We start from the raw sequence: 13,751 nt of genomic DNA on the forward strand, positions 1-13,751 counted from the left end.
AGTCTGCATATATAAGAGAGAAATTGATGTTCAAGAAAATATTAAGATCCAGTGGAAGCCATATTTATTTTACAGTTTGGTTGAAATTTACCATGGAAGAGCAAGTGCCTTATACAGTTGATTGGGTAAGTCATTCGACCGGTTAAAGAAACGCACCAGCATGCAATCTACAATACAAACGTGACTAATGAAGCATTGTTGTTTACAATCCAGCCTTCTCAGTGCTGACTACTTTTAGGCTGTTGTGGTCTCTTGTCTCAAGTTTGATGCTGCTTTCTACAGTAGTACATTAGTATATGCTGTGCAAGCCTCTTCATCTCTTCTTAACTACTGCAATCTTTATCCATTTAAACATCCATACTGTATTCGAGCATTGGTCTCCATTTACAATTTTTACCCCTGTGTCCCTGTGTCTGTTATTAGATCCACCTATCTAATTTTGAACTTTCTTCTGTAGCACCACATGTCAAAAACTCTTATTACCTTCTCTTCTGGACTGTGTATCACCCCCATCTCACTTTCACACAGTGCTACACACCAGACAGATACCTTCAGAAAATGCTTCTTGATATTGAAATTTTTATTCGATGCTAACATTGTCCATTATCTCTTATTTTGCTGCCCAAATCAAAACCCATCTACTATTTTTAGTCTTTCATTTTCTAATTTAATTCTTTCAGCATTGCCCAATTTAATGTCTTACTTTTGTTGATATTCATCTTTACAACCTCTTTTCAAGGCACTATCAATTCTGTTCAACTGGTCTTTCAAGTCATTTGCTGTTTCTGACAGAATTACAATCTCATTGGCAAATCACAAGTCTCTATTTCTTCTCTCTGGACTTTAAATTCCCCTCCAACTGAAATACAAGATGTTTGATTACATTATTCTCTTTCTCCCTTCCTTTACATTATATTTTGTCACATTTAACAGTCAAATAAATAATATTAAAAATGCATTTATTGTAACACTATCTTATCTAGCTTGCTGTGGTTTGTATTGTTATTGCATAGTCTCTATTTCTTCTCTCTGGACTTTAAATTCCCCTCCAACTGAAATACAAGATGTTTGATTTCATTATTCTCTTTCTCCCTTCCTTTACATTATATTTTGTCACATTTAACAGTCAAATAAATAATATTAAAAATGCATTTATTGTAACACTATCTTATCTAGCTTGCTGTGGTTTGTATTGTTATTGCATAGATTCTCAAACTCAAAGATCTCTGTATTGGCGTGAACACACAAAATGTAAGCACAATAATAATTGCAATAGTAATTATTGACAATCAGATCACTGCTCCCATAAAGCATGAATTGATGAGTAGTACTAAGTCTCATGTAAGAAGTGCTTAATTTATGTATTAATGTTTACTTTTTGTTTTCATGCAGATGGATCGACATCGGCATGAGATATGTTATGTGATATGTAACAAATTATTTGTTTGAAGATTTTTATAAATTTTGCTTAGATTTAGAAACCTCTGACCTTTCTGAACTATTCATGCAACTTTAATAAAGAAATATCATGTAACAAAAGCCATATGAAATGAAACTTCAATGGAAATAACTTAACTGCATTTAATAATAAGTTAGAGCATTTGAATGTTCTTTTGACAGCTGTATTTCAAGTAGTGGTAACTTTGACAGTGTCTTTGTTGATATGTTCAATGAAATGTTTTGACTTAAAACCATACGTAACGAAATGACCAGTAAACTTAAATGGATTATTCAAGGTATAAAAATCTGTAGTGCCACGAAGAGGCAACTCCACAATGAGCTGAAATACAATAAAAATAAGCATTTTACTGAGTATGTTGGATATCATAAAGCTATATTTAAAACAGCTGTGAAGGCAACCAGACAAATGGCATACAGTAAGTTCATTTTACAACATAAAAGGGAGGCAAATGCAGTTTGGTCTATTGTCAAATCAGAGTTAGTAGGCATGAAATACCTACGATCAAAGTAGATGATAGCCTTATTGTAAACCCAGCACAGATATCTGTGTGTTTAAATGAATTCTTCATAAATGTGGTGAAGTCAGATGTTGACACAGCAGAGTATCAGAGTAAAGTAAACCCCTCTGGACTCCACCAAGAAGCCGAGTATCTCACAGATTTTAAAATAAATATCAATAAAGGATGTGGAAAATATTATACTATCTTTAAAAAATAAAAACTCTGCTGGGTGGGGTGTTAAACCCACTGAAGTCATTAAAGCAGTGTATCACATAATAGCACCTCCAATAACGCTGATTATCTGCTAAGTAAAGTTGCTGGTATCTTCTGTAATCCAACAAAAACTTTTGACTCCGTAAACCATGATTTGCTTATCTACATATTAAAGGTGGGGAAAAGGGCAATGCTATGAAATGGCTTACATCATACCTGCAGACAGAAAAAAAGTGTAACCGTCACTTCAAACACAGTGAATTATTATTCGAAGTGGAGTACAGTATCACAAGATGTGCTGCAAGGCTCAATTTTCGGGCCAGTCCTATTTCTGTTTTACTTCAATGACTTGCCCATAAACATAAATTCTCCATCAATTCTGTTTGCAGATGAAACTTCTATTTTAATGGAAGGTGATGATGCTGAAAAAATTCTGATCTCTATTATGAGCACACTGGATATCGTAGAAAACTGGTTCCAAGTAAATAGGTTGAAACTTAAAATCGCAAAAACTTGTAACGTTTATTTCAAAACCAAACATTCAGAATGTGTGGAACATAAAAATTCAACATAACAATCAACTTACAGATGATCAAATTCCTTGCACTAAATTTGGACAAGAATTTAAGCCAGAATACACATATTGACTTTCTACGAAATAAATTACGCATTTTTGCATTTGTAATGTAAAAATTAGCAAATTCTACTTAAATGAGTACACAAAAATAGCAGATCACAGATATTCTGACTCTGTGATTGGGTAGGTATAATTTTCTAAGGAAGTTCAAGTAGTATGTCTTGAATACTGAAACTGAAAATATGTACTGCACAGCAAAAAGAAACTTGAAGTTAAAATCTTCTGAGTTATTAGGCCGCGTCATATTTCTTCTAAAATGATCGACGTTTCAACCCCTATGCTGGGATCTTCCTCAGGATCTTCTGGTGTCCACACACCAGAAGATCCTGAGGAAGATACAAGCAGAGGGGTCGAAGCGTCGATCATTTTAGAAGAAACATGACGCGGCCAAATAACCCAGAAGATTTTAACTTCAGTGACAACAGCCATGAAACCAGAATGAGATTTTCACTCTGCAGCGGAGTGTGCGCTGATATGAAACTTCCTGGTAGATTAAAACTGTGTGCCCGACCGAGACTCGAACTCGGGACCTTTGCCTTTCGCGGGCAAGTGCTCTACCAACTGAGCTACCGAAGCACGACTCACGCCCGGTCCTCACAGCTTTACTTCTGCCAGTATCTCCTCTCCTACCTTCCAAACTTTACAGAAGCTCTCCTGCGAACCTTGCAGAATTAGCACTCTGCTGCAGAGTGAAAATCTCATTCTGGAAACATCCCCCAGGCTGTGGCTAAGCCATGTCTCCGCAATATCCTTTCTTTCAGGAGTGCTAGTTCTGCAAGGTTCGCAGGAGAGCTTCTGTAAAGTTTTGAAGGTAGGAGAGGAGATACTGGCAGAAGTAAAGCTGTGAGGACCGGGCGTGAGTCGTGCTTCGGTAGCTCAGTTGGTAGAGCACTTGCCTGCGAAAGGCAAAGGTCCCGAGTTCGAGTCTCGGTCGGGCACACAGTTTTAATCTGCCAGGAAGTTTCATATCAGCGCACACTCCGCTGCAGAGTGAAAATCTCATTCTGGAAACATCCCCCAGGCTGTGGCTAAGCCATGTCTCCGCAATATCCTTTCTTTCAGGAGTGCTAGTTCTGCAAGGTTCGCAGGAGAGCTTCTGTAAAGTTTTGAAGGTAGGAGAGGAGATACTGGCAGAAGTAAAGCTGTGAGGACCGGGCGTGAGTCGTGCTTCGGTAGCTCAGTTGGTAGAGCACTTGCCTGCGAAAGGCAAAGGTCCCGAGTTCGAGTCTCGGTCGGGCACACTGTTTTAATCTGCCAGGAAGTTTCATATCAGCGCACACTCCGCTGCAGAGTGAAAATCTCATTCTGGAAACATCCCCCAGGCTGTGGCTAAGCCATGTCTCCGCAATATCCTTTCTTTCAGGAGTGCTAGTTCTGCAAGGTTCGCAGGAGAGCTTCTGTAAAGTTTGGAAGGTAGGAGAGGAGATACTGGCAGAAGTAAAGCTGTGAGGACCGGGCGTGAGTCGTGCTTCAGTAGCTCAGTTGGTAGAGCACTTGCCCGCGAAAGGCAAAGGTCCCGAGTTCGAGTCTCGGTCGGGCACACAGTTTTAATCTGCCAGGAAGTTTCATATCAGCGCACACTCCGCTGCAGAGTGAAAATCTCATTCTGGAAACATCCCCCAGGCTGTGGCTAAGCCATGTCTCCGCAATATCCTTTCTTTCAGGAGTGCTAGTTCTGCAAGGTTCGCAGGAGAGCTTCTGTAAAGTTTGGAAGGTAGGAGAGGAGATACTGGCAGAAGTAAAGCTGTGAGGACCGGGCGTGAGTCGTGCTTCGGTAGCTCAGTTGGTAGAGCACTTGCCCGCGAAAGGCAAAGGTCCCGAGTTCGAGTCTCGGTCGGGCACACAGTTTTAATCTGCCAGGAAGTTTCATATCAGCGCACACTCCGCTGCAGAGTGAAAATCTCATTCTGGAAACATCCCCCAGGCCGTGGCTAAGCCATGTCTCCGCAATATCCTTTCTTTCAGGAGTGCTAGTTCTGCAAGGTTTGCAGGAGAGCTTCTGTAAAGTTTGGAAGGTAGGAGAGGAGATACTGGCAGAAGTAAAGCTGTGAGGACCGGGCGTGAGTCGTGCTTCGGTAGCTCAGTTGGTAGAGCACTTGCCCGCGAAAGGCAAAGGTCCCGAGTTCGAGTCTCGGTCGGGCACACAGTTTTAATCTGCCAGGAACTTTCATTTCAGTGCACACTCCGCTGCAGAGTGAAAATCTCATTCTGGAAACATCCCCCAGGCTGTGGCTAAGCCATGTCTCCGCAATATCCTTTCTTTCAGTAGTGCTAGTTCTGCAAGGTTCGCAGGAGAGCTTCTGTAAAGTTTGGAAGGTAGGAGAGGAGATACTGGCAGAACTAAAGCTGTGAGGACCGGGCGTGAGTCGTGCTTCGGTAGCTCAGTTGGTAGAGCACTTGCCCGCGAAAGGCAAAGGTCCCGAGTTCGAGTCTCGGTCGGGCACACAGTTTTAATCTGCCAGGAAGTTTCAACAGCCATGAAAGCCTGCAGACTTACATAAAAAACTACAAATCCTGACTCTTCCCCCCATATACGTTTACATAATTACTATGTTCCTACAAAGCATACAAAAATTACTTGAGAAGAATTATTTTAACCACACGTACAACACAAGAAACAAAAGGGCTTTTATGCTATGCACACACCAATGGAAATTATATACATGTTGTTGTTGTTGTGGTCTTCAGTCCTGAGACTGGTTCGATGCAGCTCTCCATGCAACCCTATCATGTGCAAGTTTCTTCATCTCCCAGTACCTACTGCAACCTACATCCTTCTGAATCTGTTTTGTGTATTCATCTCTTGGTGTCCCTCTACAATTTTTACCCTCCACGCTGCCCTCCAATACTAAGTTTGTGATTCCTTGATGCCTCAGAACATGTCCTACCAACCGGTCCCTTGTTCTCGTCAAGTTGTGCCACAAACTCCTCTTCTCCCCAATTCTATTCAATACCTCCTCATTAGTTATGTGATCTACCCATCTAATCTTCAGCATTCTTATGTAGCACCACATTTCGAAAGCTTCTATTCTCCTCCTGTCCGAACTATTTATCATCCATGTTTCACTTCCATACATGGCTACACTCCATACAAATACTTTCAGAAATGACTTCCTGACACTTAAATCTATACTCGATGTTAACAAATTTCTCTTCTTCAGAAATGCTTTCCTTGCCATTGCCAGTCTACGTTATATATCCTCTCTACTTCGACCATCATCAGTTATTTTGCTCCCCAAACAGCAAAACTCCTTTACTACTTTAAGTGTCTCATTTCCTAATCTAATTCCCTCAGCATCACCCGACTTAATTCAACTACATTCCATTATCCTCATTTTGCTTTTGTTGATGTTCATCAACTATCCTCCTTTCAAGGCACTGTCCATTCTGTTCAACTGCTCTTCCAAGTCCTTTGCTGTCTCTGACAGAATTACAATGTCATCGGCGAACCTCAAAGTTTTTATTACTTTTCCATGGATTTTAGTACCTACTCCGAATTTTTCTTTTGTTTCCTTTACTGCTTGCTCAATATGCAGATTGAATAACATTGGGGAGAGGCTACAACCCTGTCTCACTCCCTTCCCAACCACCGCTTCCCTTTCATGCCCCTCGACTCTTATAACTGCCATCTGGTTCCTGTACAAACTGTAAATAGCCTTTCGCTCCCTGTATTTTACCCCTGCCACCTTTAGAATTTGGAAGAGAGTATTCCAGTCAACATTGTCAAAAGCTTTCTCTAAGTCTAGAAATGCTAGAAACGTAGGTTTGCCTTTCCTTAATCCTTCTTCCAAGATAAGTCATAAGGTCAGTATTGCCTCACGTGTTCCAATATTTTTACGGAATCCAAACTGATCTTCCTCGATATCGGCTTCTACCAGTTTTCCCATTCGTCTGTAAAGAATTCGTGTTAGTATTTTGCAGCTGTGACTTATTAAAGTGATAGTTCGGTAATTTTCACATCTGTCAACACCTGCTTTCTTTGGGATTGGAATTATTATATTCTTCTTGAAGTCTGAGGGTATTTCGCGTGTCTCTTACATTTTGCTCACCAGATGGTAGAGTTTTGTCAGGACTGGGTCTGCCAAGGCTGTCAGTAGTTCTAATGGAATGTTGTCTACTCCCGTGGCCTTGTTTCGACTCAGGTCTTTCAGTGCTCTGTCAAACTCTTCACGCAGTATCGTACCTCCCATTTCATCTTCATCTACATTCTCTTCCATTTCTATAATATTATATACATAGACTTCACAATACATGGGGATGACAATATACAATAAATTAATGTACAAAAACATACAGGGTGTTTCAAAAATGACCGGTATATTTGAAACAGCAATAAAAACTAAACGAGCAGCGAGAGAAATACGCCGTTTGTTTCAATATGCTTGGGACAACAGTACATTTTCAGGCAGACAAACTTTCGAAATTACAGTAGTTACAATTTTCAACAACAGATGGCGCTGCGGTCTGGGAAACTCGATAGTACGATATTTTCCACATATCCACCATGCGTAGCAATAATATGGCGTAGTCTCTGAATGAAATTACCCGAAACTTTTGACAACGTGTCTGGCGGAATGGCTTCACATGCAGATGAGATGTACTGCTTCAGCTGTTCAATTGTTTCTGGATTCTGGTGGTACACCTAGTCTTTCAAGTGTCCCCACAGAAAGAAGTCACAGGGGTTCATGTCTGGCGAATAGGGAGGCCAATCCACGCCGCCTCCTGTATGTTTCGGATAGCCCAAAGCAGTCACACGATCATCGAAATATTCATTCAGGAAATAAAAGACGTCGGCCGTGCGATGTGGCCGGGCGCCATCTTGCATAAACCACGAGGTGTTTGCAGTGTCGTCTAAGGCAGTTTGTACCGCCACAAATTCACGAAGAATGTCCAGATAGCGTGATGCAGTAATCGTTTCGGATCTGAAAAATGGCCCAATGATTCCTTTGGAAGAAATGGCGGCCCAGACCAGTACTTTTTGAGGATGCAGGGACGATGGGACTGCAACATGGGGCTTTTCGGTTCCCCATATGCGCCAGTTCTGTTTATTGACGAAGCCATCCAGGTAAAAATAAGCTTCGTCAGTAAACCAAATGCTGCCCACATGCATATCGCCATCATCAATCCTGTGCACTATATCGTTAGCGAATGTCTCTCGTGCAGCAATGGTAGCGGCGCTGAGGGGTTGCCGCATTTGAATTTTGTATGGATAGAGGTGTAAACTCTGGCCCATGAGATGGTACGTGGACGTTGGCGTCATTTGGACTGCAGCTGCAACATGGCGAACGGAAACCCGAGGCCGCTGTTGGATCACCTGCTGCACTAGCTGCGCGTTGCCCTCTGTGGTTGCCGTACGCGGTCGCCCTACCTTTCCAGCACGTTCATCCGTCACGTTCCCAGTCCGTTGAAATTTTTCAAACAGATCCTTTATTGTATCGCTTTTCGGTCCTTTGGTTACATTAAACCTCCGTTGAAAACTTCATCTTGTTGCAACAACAGTGTGTTCTAGGCGGTGGAATTCCAACACCAGAAAAATCCTCTGTTCTAAGGGATAAACCATGTTGTCTACAGCACACTTGCACGTTGTGAACAGCACACGCTTACAGCAGAAAGACGACGTACAGAATGGCGCACCCACAGACTGCGCTGTCTTCTATATCTTTCACATCACTAGCAGCGCCATCTGTTGTTGAAAATTGTAACTACTGTAATTTCGAAAGTTTGTCCGCCTGAAAATGTACTGTTGTCCCAAGCATATTGCAACAAACGGTGTATTTCTATCGCTGCTCGTTTAGTTTTTATTGCCGTTTCAAATATACCGGTCATTTTTGGAACACCCGCTATTTAATATGAAGCCAAAGATTCAAAAAATAAGGCTACACTAGATTCTGTTAGAGAAATGCCACTATTTATTAGGATCAGTTGTTCTGTGTTTATGGTGAAGTTTTGCCACAATTTTGACATCTCTCCCGTACCTGAACCAAATAGTTCAGATTATGTACAGTCTGAGGCAAATACACTACCGTTCACAACACGTATGAAAAACACTTGTACCAAGTATCTGAAAACTGTTGCCCACTCAAAATTAGCTATATATTTGGAATAAATAAGAAATAAAACTCTCTGATTGCAATAGTTATACTTAAAATTGTGTTCATGATCACAGAATTTACACACATGGAAAAAAAAAAAAAAATTGCATCACCCCAGTTCACAGAAATCCTGAAGATAGTTGTTGACTGTGGATATTGTATCACAGACATAGTCCCTTTGTTCAGAGATGTCGCTAAACCCACCCAAAGATGTAAACAACCCCGCATTAGCAGTGCCTATTAGACGGACATGGTCCGACAGCCGATCAGTTCCAGTCATTACACCAGGGAAGAGGTACATGGTTCATGTTGCCTGTAGTTCAACCGTGCCTAGACGGTCAATACTGCGGTTCAGTCGCGTTCACATTGTTACTTTGTGCCAGGAAGGGCTCTTAATAAGGGAGGTGTCCAGGTATCTCAGAGTGAACCAAGCAATGTTGTTGGGACATGGAGGAGATACAGAGAGATAGGAGGTGCCAATGACGTGCCTCGCTCAGGCTGCCCAAGGACTACTACTGCAGTGGATGACCGCTACCTATGGATTATGGCTCGTAGGAACCCTGACAGCAACGCCACCATGTTGGCTAATGCTTTTCGTGCAACCATAGGACATCGTGTTACGACTCAAACTGTGCGCAATAGGCTACATGACGTGCAAATTCACTCCCGACGTACATGGCAAGGTCCATCCTTGCAACCAAGACACTATGCAGCGCAGTACAGATGGCCCCCACAGCATGCTGAATGGACCGCTCAGGATTGGCATCACGTTCTCTTCACAAATGAGTGTCACATATGCCTTCAACCAGACAATCGTTGGAGACGTGTCTGGAGACAACCCGGTCAGGCTGAACGCCTTAGACACACTGTCCAGTGAGTGCGGCAAGGTGGAGGTTCCCTGCTGTTTTGGGGTGGCACTATGTGGGCCAAATGTACGCCGCTGGTGGTCACAGAAGGCGCCGTGACTGTTGTATAATATGTGAATGCTATCCTCCAACCGATAGTGCGAACATATCGGCAGCATATTGGCGAGGCATTCATCTTCGTGACGACAATTCACGCTCCATCGTGCACATCTTGTGAATGACTTCCATCAGGATAAGGACATCGCTCGACTAGAGTGGCCAGCATGTTCTCCAACATGAACCCTATCAAACATGCCTGGGATGGATTGAAAAGGGCTGTTTATAGACAATGTGACCCACCAACCACTCTGAGGCATCTACACCGAATTGCCTCTGAGGAGCAGGACAATCTGGACCAACAGTGCCTTGGTGAACTTGTGGATAGTATGCCACGACAAATAGAGGCACGCATCAATGCAAGACGATGTGCTACTGGGTATTAGAGGTACTGGTGTGAACAGCAATCTGGACCACCACCTCTGAAGGCCTGGAGTTAAGGAGGAGGCTGGGGAGGGATTGTTTGGTGGGCAGTGACGTGCTACAGTTCAAACGGTGGGCAGGGAGAGGTGGGGAATAGTGGAAAAAGGGAGAAATAAAAAGATTGGGTGTGGTGGTGGAATGATGGCTGTTTACTGCTGGAATGGGAAGGGGGAAGGGGTGGTGGGAAGGATCCGTATGGCATAGCCTGTGAAGCAGTTGAAATGAAGGCTATCATTTTTGGCAGGGTGTTCAGCAACAAGGTGGTCCACTTGTTTCTTGGTCGCAGTTTGTCAGTGGCCATTCATGTGGACAGACAGCTTGTTTGTTGTCATGCCTACATAGAATGCAGGATATTGGTTGCAGCTTAGCTTGTAGACCACATGACTGGTCTCATAGGTAGCCCTGCCTTTTATGGGATAGGTGATGGTAGTGACTGGGCTGGAGTAGGTGCTGGTGGAATGATGTATGGGACAGGTCTTGCATCTAGGTCTCTTACAGAAGTACCAGACATGAGGTAAGGGATTGGGAGCAAGGGTTGTGTAAGGATGGACGAGTATATTGTGTAGGTTCAGTGGACAGCAGGATACCACTGTGGGAGGAGTGGGAAGGATACTGGGCAGGACATTTCTCATTTCAGGGCATGACGAGAGGTAATCAAAACCCTGGCAGAGAATGTAATTCAGTTGCTCCAGTACTAGGTGGTACTGAGTTACAAGGGGAATGCTCCTCTGTGGCCGGATGGTGGGACTTTGGGAGGTGGTGGGAGAGTGGAAAGATAAGGCACAGGAGATTTGTTTTTGTACTAGGTTGGGAGGATAATTACGATCAGTGAAGGCTTCAGTGAGACCCTCGGTATATTTCGAGAAAGCTTTAATTGTGAGAATGTGACACAGCATCTCTGCTATATAGTGAGTAGCAACTTTCCTTCTCATAACATTGAAATATTGTCTGTTTTATCTATGTCAAATGAAGGTAATTGTCGAAGTGTCTGAGAACTAAATACTTACAAAACTTAATTTATATACTAAATGGTGAACTGTGTACTGTGGAAGGCCTAATTAAATTAAGGTTTTGAGTATTCACTAAGCAATTCTGATTCGTGGGAGTCTGTGCAAAGGATTGGCAAAATTTGTTTTCAGCTCTGGTGTTACTGTGGTATACTTGCATCAAAACAGAGAAGGTAATGTTGGTTTTGACACTTAAAAGTACAAACATACTCAGAATGTTGATATCTTTATTGATCCACTCAGTCATTCAGTGTGCAGAAGTGTACATGATATGGGACAATTCAAACAGAAGATATGAGAACATGTATGTACATAACATTTTCTCCTACCGTGAACATTATGCCGAACATGAAATGGGACAAGTCACACATTGCTTCTTATAGTGAACATCGTACTGAAGATATGTATGTATTCATAATGGTGTAAGTTCAAATACTAATGGTGGTCATAATAAACAGCAGTAGTTCATTAATGGACAATAGGTTATTTCTAATGAAATAGTTTAGTTTTTAAAGATAATGAAAATATATAATTTAGTATATGTTAGCTCACATTCAAGCAAGTGTTGTATGCTGTAGAAACAAGGCTTTGTTAGGACTGCTCTAGGATTTTTGTTTATTTAAAAAAATTATTGTTTCTTGAATACTTTCTACATATTTTGGGAGATGGTTGTACAGTTTGATTCCCATACATTTAACGCTATTACTATACCGTTTAATAGAATAGCAAGGTAGTCTTCACAATTTGCTTGACCTTGTGCCATAATGGTGACAGGCCATATGCCTGTGAAGTCTATTGATGTTTTATTTAATAAAACAGAGCAGTTCAAATATATAGTGACTAGGGAGAGGAAGTAATTAAATTTTTAAAGAGTAGTTCTCACATTTCTCTTTGGTGTTCATACAGGATTATTCTAATTGCTATTTTTGCAGTGTAAATAATTTCACTAATTCAATACTATGACACTAAAAAATAATTCCATAGCATAGTACTGAATAGAAATGAACATAATACATGCATGCCAGTGTGCTGGCTTTTTTTTTCTTTTTTTTCACTGAATGGAGCATAAAATAAAGTTTACTAAGCCTGGAACTAATCATGTTGTCGTGGTTTTTACCATTTGAATGCGTTAGTGATGTGAATCCCTAAGAATTCTGTCTCATTGACAAATTCCACTTACCATGTTTTATGGACTATAACACACAACTTAATTTTTAACATTTTTGTTATTAGGTTTCTAAGCCAGACTATCTGAATCTTCTTCTTCTTCTTCCTCCTCCTCCTCCTCCTCCTCCTCCTCTTCATCATCATTGTCCTCTTCATATATATCTTCATATATAAGATGGTCTTCACTGCCGTAAAGAGCATTAGTTATGCAGCGCTTCGTGAAAGATTTAACAATAATGTCTTTTCTCACTCTAGGCCATGGCTGAATCATAAAAGAAGGTTGTTTATGTGGAAGAGGTCTGAAGACACTGGAATATTTCAGATAGATTATATAATGGTAAGACAGAGATTTAGGAACCAGGTTTTAAATTGTAAGACACTTCCAGGGGCAGATGTGGACTCTGACCACAATCTAGTGGTTATGAACCGTAGATTAAAAGAAGAAACTGCAAAAAGGTGGGAATTTAAGGAGATGGGACCTGGATAAACTGACTAAACCAGAGGTTGTACAGAGTTTCAGGGAGAGCGTAAGGGAACAATTGGCAGGAATGGGGGAAAGAAATACAGTAGAAGAAGAATGGGTTAGCTTTGCAGGATAAAATAGTGAAGGCTGCAGAGGAACAAGTAGGTAAAAAGACGAGGGGTAGTAGAAATCCATGGGTAACAGAAGATATATTGAATTTAATTGATGAAAGGAGAAAATATAAAAATGCAGTATATGAAGCAGGCAAAATACAAACGTCTCAAAAATGAGATCGACAGGAAGTACAAAATGGCTAAGCAGGGATGGCTAGAGGACAAATGTAAGGATGTAGAGGCATATCTCACTAGGGGTAAGATAGGTACTGCCTACAGGAAAATTAAAGAGAGCTTTGGAGAAAAAAGAACCACCTGTATGAATATCAAGAGCTCAGATGGAAACCCAGTTATAAACAAAGAAGGGAAAGCGGAAAGGTGGAAGGAGTATATAGAAGGTCTATACAAGGGCGATGTACCTGAGGACAATATTATGGAAATGGAAGAGGATGTAGATGAAGATGAAATGGGAGATATGATACTGCGTGAAGAGTTTGACAGAGCACTGAAAAACATAAGTCAAAACAAGGTGCCAGGAGTAGACAACATTCCATTAGAACTACTGACAGCCTTGGGAGAGCCAGCCCTGACAAAACTCTACCATCTGGTGAGCAAGATGTATGAGACAGGCAAAATACACTCAGACTTCAGGAAGTATATAATAATTCCAATCCCAAAGAAAGCAAGTGCTGACAGATGTGAAAATTACCGAA

The sequence above is a fragment of the Schistocerca americana genome, chromosome 1, assembly GCF_021461395.2.
Source record: "Schistocerca americana isolate TAMUIC-IGC-003095 chromosome 1, iqSchAmer2.1, whole genome shotgun sequence".
Lineage (NCBI taxonomy): Eukaryota > Metazoa > Arthropoda > Insecta > Orthoptera > Acrididae > Schistocerca > Schistocerca americana.